Here is an 8,851-nt window from a genome sequence, read left to right on the forward strand (position 1 = left end):
AAAAACTATCTCTGTACCAAAAATCACGTTGATCCGTCGCTCCGTTTCGACGTGAAAGATGGATAAACATACAAACACACAAACACAGACTTTCGTATTTATAATAATATATTAGGTAGTATGGATGTCTAATATTTTCAGAAAATGGGTTAAACGAGCTTAAGCCAAATATTTCTGTTTATTTTTTGCGAATGCTATTTATTTATTTATTACACAAAAAAACATAATAGACTCTTATTCTTACTCTTAACTAAACTTAATGTGCACCCCGGTCATAAATAGGTATTAAACAATTGAGTAGATATTCTGAATAAATTAAAACTTAAAAACCCTGGTAATTTCTATGATTAAAATTGCACAATAAGACAATTTAAATTAAATTAGTTACTATGGCCTATTTTATAGTATTAACGTCTTACTTAGTTCATTAATAAACTTCTTTAAAATGATACTTAAGAAAGCTACGTATGCTACGTACGTATACGTTAAGTATAGCAATCACATTAAAAAAAGCTTAAGTAATAAACCAAACATGACTGCGAACTGCTAAATATAATCAATTTTAATTTACGACCTCACGCAACCTTGGGTCGGACTACCGAAATACTAGGCTCGTGCGGACACCAAACTTAAGTATAATTTACCAATTTGTCGTACGTAACTCGAAGCTTGCGTTTATCACGTTAAGCTTATCACCCCACGTCAAATCTGTAATTAAATTTAACTCCACTTTTACACGGTCGAGTGGGTGCGTTCGTGACCATCGTGACGCTTCTTTCGTTTGGAGCTGTCAGCTCACAGAGGCGGGCGAGCGCGGGACCAGAGAGGAATTTAGTCCGAGGCATCTTCAATAACGGTTCCTCGCAAGAACAAACGTGGCACACTTGAGCTTTATGTTCACACCTCCGGCTCTCATTTGTCTAGGCGCCCCCTCCCCGCCCCCCGGGGGCGCAAAAAGACATAAACTGTTGCAGTTTACCCTCACCCCCGACCGAGATAATTGGGGCAGGTTCGTCTAATTACGGGGGTGTTCGGTAGAACGCGGACTCCACTGAGATCGCATGCCTTTTGCCTTTTAGAGGTCAGTTTTCTAAAATTTAAAAGCAGTACACATTAAAAATTATGTTAGTTCTTAGGGCCTACGCTACGTATATTATTTAGGCGCAGACGACGCGCGTTTAGTGAACGTGCCGCGTTTACGACGACACCGAAAATACTCAAAAAGCTAACCCATATCGAAAATACAAACTGAGACATGGATGCACAGAAAAACCAGAAAAAGAGACCAGCGCTGGGAATCGAACCCAGGTCCTCAGCAATCCGTGCTGCGTGCTATAACCCCTACACCACCGCTGGACAGGGATTTAGACACGAATTTTTCCTATGCATACATATCTCAGGTTGCTTATTTCTACTACGCTACTTATGCAGCAGCACTAGCGACATCTATGTTTCGCTCTCATCGAGAGACGTCAACATTATTTCGGAACCAAACCGCTCACCCAGACAAGAGATGTCGCTACTAAGCAATCAAATTATGATTGGATAAGCAACCTGAGATATGTATGCATAGGAAAAATTCGTGTCTAAATTCCTGTCCAGCGGTGGTGTAGGGGTTATAGCGCGCAGCACGGATTGCTGAGGACCTGGGTTCGATTCCCAGCGCTGGTCTCTTTTTCTGGTTTTTCTGTGCATCCATGTCTCAGTTTGTATTTTCGATATGGTTTCACGGGATACCCGTAAAAGTAACAAATTTGGAGTTGAAATAAAAAATACAAAAAGACTCCAAATAACCAATCATCAAAAAGCTAATCTAGAACGTAACTAGTTTGAACACAGTTTGAAGGACGTTAATGCGCTAAAAAATACACCGTATGCTGAAGTGGAAGTATAATACCTGTAGAAGATGTAGAAGATAATATAAATCAAAAATTTGACTTGGTCGTCAAGAGGACTTACCTGTAGTCTTAATTTAATTTATTAATTTAATTGTGACATTAAGTAATAGGGATGTTTCATTTGCTTGTTGACTTAAAATTGTATTCATTTAATTTGGACCTACATATGTAGTGCACAGTTCTAGCGAAATAGTGATAAAAGAATCCGGTAAGGTGATTTTCCACCGGCGAGGCGAGACAAGGCGAGACGATAATTAAAATTTGTATGGCGGCGCACGCAGCAGATCGCGGTTGGCGCGCAAGAATGCATACAGATTTAAATTCTCGTGTCGCCTCGTCTCGTCTCGGCTTGCAGGTGAAAAATCACCTTTAGCAGTCGAGGTCGCGGGCAAAAGCCAAAATATGATTTCATACGAAAAGCGTGGGAATTAAAACCATAAGAAATTTAGCACTAAGTAAAGCACCACAGCTCGAGTAAAAAATCACTGATATATCGAAATATTATGAAAAACAATAGTAGATTATACAAAATGTGCATAAACGAGCCATTTCGCCGATATGTTTAATAATAATAATAATAATAAATTTATTTCGACCAACTCGGATCATACACATAGAAATTTAAACCCCACTCTGCTTTTCTCTTCGATTGCGAGAAAATCAGACACCAGCAGTGGAAGCAAGTATTATATTCGTCAACTCCTCGAACTTCGACGTGGTCATGGTTACAATGATGAAGGAAAATGATGAATTATTTTAATTAATTGCAATTACTTAGTATGTAGTAATCACCACGTGGGTGTTACAGCTGGGCTTGCCGCCTACTGCGTTATTTCGTAATAAGTTGGCTTAAAGGTTAAATACAGCCAACGCTATTAGGATAGGTAGCCTAAGGATGCGTTCCCACCAGAGATGTGCGAAGATGTGTTGCGAGGAACGTGTTTTTCAGGAACCAATAGAAACGCTTCGTTTACCCTCGCTCATTTCGTGTATCCTCGCCATCTAAGTGCCGTAACACACAGATGTCGATGATACTCGCACAGCACAGCTCTAATGGAAACTGCTGAGCGGAGCGAGGGTAGGTAAATAAAGCGTTACGATTGATTCATGAAAAAAACATTCCTCACACATCTTTGATTGAAACGCAGACTATTGGTTTGACTCAGGACCTCTGAAGTAGAGGTTTGCGTGTTCAAAAATGGTTCAAATCTAGGTGCAAACCTCTGAGTTCTAAGAATACATACAAATTGAAAAGGCACTATATTTTTAAAACTATAAAACAGTAAAAAGATTATAAAATGTGATTGTTCAGGAATAGAACATTGCATTATTCGTCGTAAATAATTAATTTAGGTGTCTGAACCGCGGCTGTGGTCGCCGGCGACTGCATCCGAATGCGTTCCCAAAATACTACCCCTATTAACAAATTTCAGCCTAAATTGAAACTGAGGCCGAAACCTATTTCGACCGATGGAAATGTCTACTTAATATACTCACCGGTACAAAATTTGGCTTACCTACTCCACATACAAAATTACCAGTCACTGCATACATTTGAGAGCCAAGGTTTTTGCCGTTCAGTATATATCGAATGTATACCTAGTATTTTTACTTATAATATTAAACAAATATATAATTAAATATAATGGGACAATTAACACCAATTGCCCTAGTCCCAAACTAAGCAAAGCTATGGGCAACGGATAAACATACGTATATGGGTAATTGAATAATTACTAAAAGGATATTTAAACGTCCAAGACCCGAGAACAGAGATTCGTATTGGGTATTCATAAATATATTTGCCCCGACCTTTGCGTTAAGCTTGTGGTAAATTACAAATGTTATATTGTCCATGAATTTAAAAAAACTCAGATTTGCGAGTCCGAATTAAACCCACGATCCTCTGCTTGAGAGGCCATAGCTCCAACCACTCGGCCATCTTGACTTTTCAAAGTAGCGTACCGTAAGGTTCCGTACTAAGATTGATTATTAAGTTTTGATTGACTCTTATTCATAAACTTGTAAATCCTTCTCACCTGTACTTTTGAGGGTTCCGTACCTCGTAAGGAAAAAACGGAACCCTTATAGGATAACTTTGTTGCCCGTCCGTCCGTCTGTCAAGACAATTTTTCTCAAGAACGCGTGAAGGTATCAAGCTGAAATTTATATCAAATACTAAGATCTACTGTCCCTTAGAGCTGTGAAAAAATCAAACTTCTAAGCTAATGCAATCAAAAGATACAGCCGTTTATGTCGCAAATTTTCGAAACTTGCAAGGGAATCAAAACCTACAGGGTACTTCCCGTGAACTCAGAATCTTGAAATTTGGTACGAACAGTTTAGTGGGTACGAAGCAACTTCTTATAGCACAGATAAAGGAAAAATGGCGAAAACTGTAAATTTTTAGTTACATCATATAATAAAAATATTTATACAAAACCCTCGGTGCGCGAGTCCGCCTCGCACTTGGCCGATTTTTTAAAGTTTGTTTCACGTGGCGTCGACAGGAGAGTGAAGTCAAATTTTGAAAGGGTACTATCGCGTACACAAAATATTCAACTTAATTTTATTTCAATCAGTTTTTTTTTAAACCGGCCAAGTATTAATCCGACTCACGCAACGAGGGTTCCATACAAAATCTTAGGTATTTAGGAAAATTAGTGGCGCTCGTAGCACACCGGAGCACTCGTAACACCCCAAGAAACTCGTAGCACACTCGTTGCACATATCACACTCGTAACACACTGGTATACGCGTAGCATGTCTCGACATTCGTAGCACACTGGTATACGCGTAGCAAGTCTCGACACTCGTAGCACATTGAAATTAATATTGTTTGAGTTAATTTGAAAGTTCGTTTCTTTTATCTTTTCATTGTACTCGCAGTGTCTACTCTTGTGTCTGATATCCTGTCAATCGTTGAAAGGTTGACTGGAAGAGATCCCTTTAAGGGATAAGTTCGCCTTTGTACATCTTATTATCATGTGTTCTGTTATTTTCATGTGTTTTTATGTATGTAAGAGTTTTACAATACAATACAATACACATACTTACCACACTCGTAACACAGGTATACGCGTAACACACCGTGACACTTAGCGCAACCTGAAACTCCTAGCGTGTTGTGACGCTCGTAGCTCACCGGGGCACTCGTAGCACACCGGGACTCTTAGCACAACCTGAAACTCCTAACGTGTTGTGACGCTCGTAGCTCACCGGGGCACTCGTAGCACACCGGGACTCTTAGCACAACCTGAAACTCCTAGCGTGTTGTGACGCTCGTAGCTCACCGGGGCACTCGTAGCACACCGGGACTCTTAGCACAACCTGAAACTCCTAGCGTGTTGTGACGCTCGTAGCTCACCGGGGCACTCGTAGCACACCGGGACTCTTAGCACAACCTGAAACTCCTAGCGTGTTGTGACGCTCGTAGCTCACCGGGGCACTCGTAGCGCACCGGGACTCTTAGCACAACCTGAAACTCCTAGCGTGTTGTGACGTAGCTCAGCGGGGCACTCGTAGCACACCAAGAAACTCGTAGCATAATCTGAAACTCGTAGCATGTCGCGACACTCGTAGCACGCTGCTTCGCTACGAAATACGTAGCGTGCTTGTTGACCGTAGCAAAGCGAGAATTGTAGAGAAGTCAATATTAACTTTTAGAGACATGAAGCAAGCTCACGACTTGAGCCGAGAGTGCAATATACGAGTATGCAATATTGAAAATATGTCGCAGCAGACAATATTGAAAAGGTGACACATACACATAGCTTCTCGTAAATGTCGATAAAATATACTGTTTTCGCAGTAAACTTTTGCACAAAAGTAATAATTTACAAAAGTTCTAACTCATCCATATTTTTGCAATTGACTGTACTGATGCAATAAAATTTGGCAGAATGTAGCACTGTGATAGAATTTTCAGTTATTATAATAACTAAAAATTGTCATACCTCACGAGAACTTAGGTAATACAGGATGCTTCGGAAGACGTGAGCACGACCAATTCTACCGGATTCAGTTAGTTATGACTACTATATCGTACCAGTATTAGTGATAAACGTTATTTTTTATTTTGTATTTTATGTTATGTGATATTTTTTGCTACTGATCTGTTATTTTTAATAACATTTCATCAGGATTGATCCCGATTCGTAAGAAATCTTACATTTTGCAAAAAGACATTGCATCCACAAATGTACTAAATTTGTAGATTGTGACACCTGTACCAAAATTACCTATATCCTTATGTTATTTGATAACTAAAACATGAAAAACTATGTCAAAATATTACATTTTTAAAACATTGTACATATACTTGCATCAAAACCGTCGGTTACCAAAAAAACACTACTAGAAAAATATACTTTAACCTTTCCTGTGACTAAATTAAGGGAATGCCGGTTAACGCAATCAAAGCGATAAAGTATGCTTTTAAAACCAATAAACCGTATTGCCACCGCTAATTATACCTCACCCCACACCCCCCATCGAACGTCGTCTACGAAAAGTGCATCATCGGATCACTAGTATCAAGAACTTACGGCATCAAGAGATTACGAGCGCGCTGCAGTGCGGGGCCGCGGGGTTCGGGCGGTGGGGGTCGGGGTCGGGGGTCGCGGGCTGGGGGGTACCGCGACCCGGTCACGAGCGCCCAGTGCGGCCGCGGCGCTCCGCCGGGGCGGACAGCCCGCCGCCAACACGTAAAGCCTACACGAAAATGATAGTCGAAATCCAAGAGGTATTTTACCTACGCTTTAACAAATGAGCGCGATTTTTTAAATGTGAATTGGTGTAGGGTAGGGGTTAGAAGGGGCCGGTGTCAGTGGGTCAACGCACGGTGCGTGAGGGGCGAGGCGGGGCGGGGCGGGGCTGCAACTGCAGTTGGTGCAACGACACGCACTACTATACGGAACAGCTTACACCTGCTAAATGAACACCCTTTATCTACACTGTGTCAAAGTGTTTGAAACTGCCTGAAAATGAAAAATAATCCTAAATTATTTCAGTCGATGATTGGGCTAGTTTGCCTGAACACCCATGTAAACATAATTTAAGTTTTTTTTTAATTGTGATTGACGGTTGACCAGTGTTTTACTTATTTATTATTTTACTTATGGAGAAGAAGAGGATCGTGGGTTCAAAACCTGGCCCGCATGAGTTTTTCGAAATTAATGCTTGAAACTACCTACCTTTACGGTAAAGGAAAAAATCTGGAGGAAACAATTCAATGGTGTGTGTGAAATTCCCAATACACAATGGCTCGAGTGGGAACTGCAACTCAAGCCCTCTCATTCTAAAAGGATGCCAATGTCCAGAAGTGGGGCGTATATAGGCTGGGGTGAATGTTTTGCATTGGTTGCTGTTCTAAGGCTAAGTTGTAACCAAGTTACTTAACTATAATCAATGTCGAACCAGCCGTCGAATCAATGGAATTTGTCAGCTGATTTGACAAAGTTGGGACTTTATCTTGAATTGAAAATTCCGGTGAAAAACCTTTATAGGTTCAGTCAAGTTAACCCACCATCAACTGAAATATTTCAAAGAAGCTTGTAGGTACATATTCTATTATAAGCTACGCGTACAATTAACAAGGGTGCAGGAGAATAATGAAGACTGATTTGTGCTTTCCGGTTGCTTCTACCACTTAATCATCTCGTTCATTTAGCTACAGCTGTACATATTGACTTTGAGAGATCATTCGTTATTTAGCTTTAGTTAGATTCATTGGATTCAAATAAAGCTATCAAAACAATGAGTGGCAACGATTTGTGAATGTTCGTTCGTCAAAGTTTTTTTTCTTGTGTGAGTGTGCGCTAACAACGGTGTCTGTCTGTGTGCAGGAAGTTAGAGGAAAGAGGCCTTTCAAGATATGGGACAGCTCGAGGAACGTGAGGAAGGGGCTCGTCGTCACTAGCTTCGAGGAGCTCATACATAGAGGTGAGGACTGTCGAAGACCTACGATGCTATTGAAGCGGATAATGCAGAAATGTTAGGGCATCTAACACCCCGTCCAGCTGCTAAGCGTGTGAGAGCGTCTGGACGGGGTGTACCTATATTATACATACATTATAGTACCTACTAATTAAACCATTTTACAAGCTTTTATTTAGTTTCACCTGTCCCGTTGTCTGTCTGTCTGTCTATAATCAAATCTTGCACGTTATATTCGACCAACTTCCAGTAAGGTTGAGGTCCAGCCAGGATCGTCTCCTACGGTATGCAAATGTAGTTTGGGTGAATACAAGTACAGTCAACAAAAATAACTGTCAGCAAAAAAAGCTTATATTAAATGATTTTTTTTACCAAAAACTTATTTATACTAGGAATGTGTATAAAGAATTACATTTTTTAGTATTTTCGTTTTCTTAATGAATATTTACAAATGTTACGAATCCAACCACGGAAGTGGGTGGCAATTTGTTCACAAGATTAGAATCGAGACCATAAACATAAAACTCTTAAATATTTGACAGAATCGAGCTAATAAATTATACAAACGGTTTCCATCTATCTAAAGTGTGTATCTTTGGCGTGGCAACTATGTACTTAAATATACATTTATAAACCAATATCTTAAGGGCTATGATAACGTTGGATGTTGAACATTTAGGTATAAAGTAATAAAAATGCGACTCATTTTCATTCCTTTTTGCTTTGAACGCGTGGGTTCGTAGCCCATCCTCGTTAACTACCCATAATATTTAGAAATAATACTCAAATTCATTAATAAAGTTTTATTAATATTAGATTACGTGCTCACAAAATTCAGCTCCCTTTAATGCCATATTAGGAGAGAGAAGAAACCATCTGATAGTTAATAAAATAAACCAAACCACCCAGCTGTAGTACACTACACTAACCTTACCTTCCGATAAATTCTTATTTCCTTAATTATCACTGGAACGAATCAGTTAAAAAGCAAATACTTAACACAATCGACCTAATTT

This window comes from Choristoneura fumiferana, chromosome 5, assembly GCF_025370935.1.
Source record: "Choristoneura fumiferana chromosome 5, NRCan_CFum_1, whole genome shotgun sequence".
NCBI classification, from domain to species: domain Eukaryota; kingdom Metazoa; phylum Arthropoda; class Insecta; order Lepidoptera; family Tortricidae; genus Choristoneura; species Choristoneura fumiferana.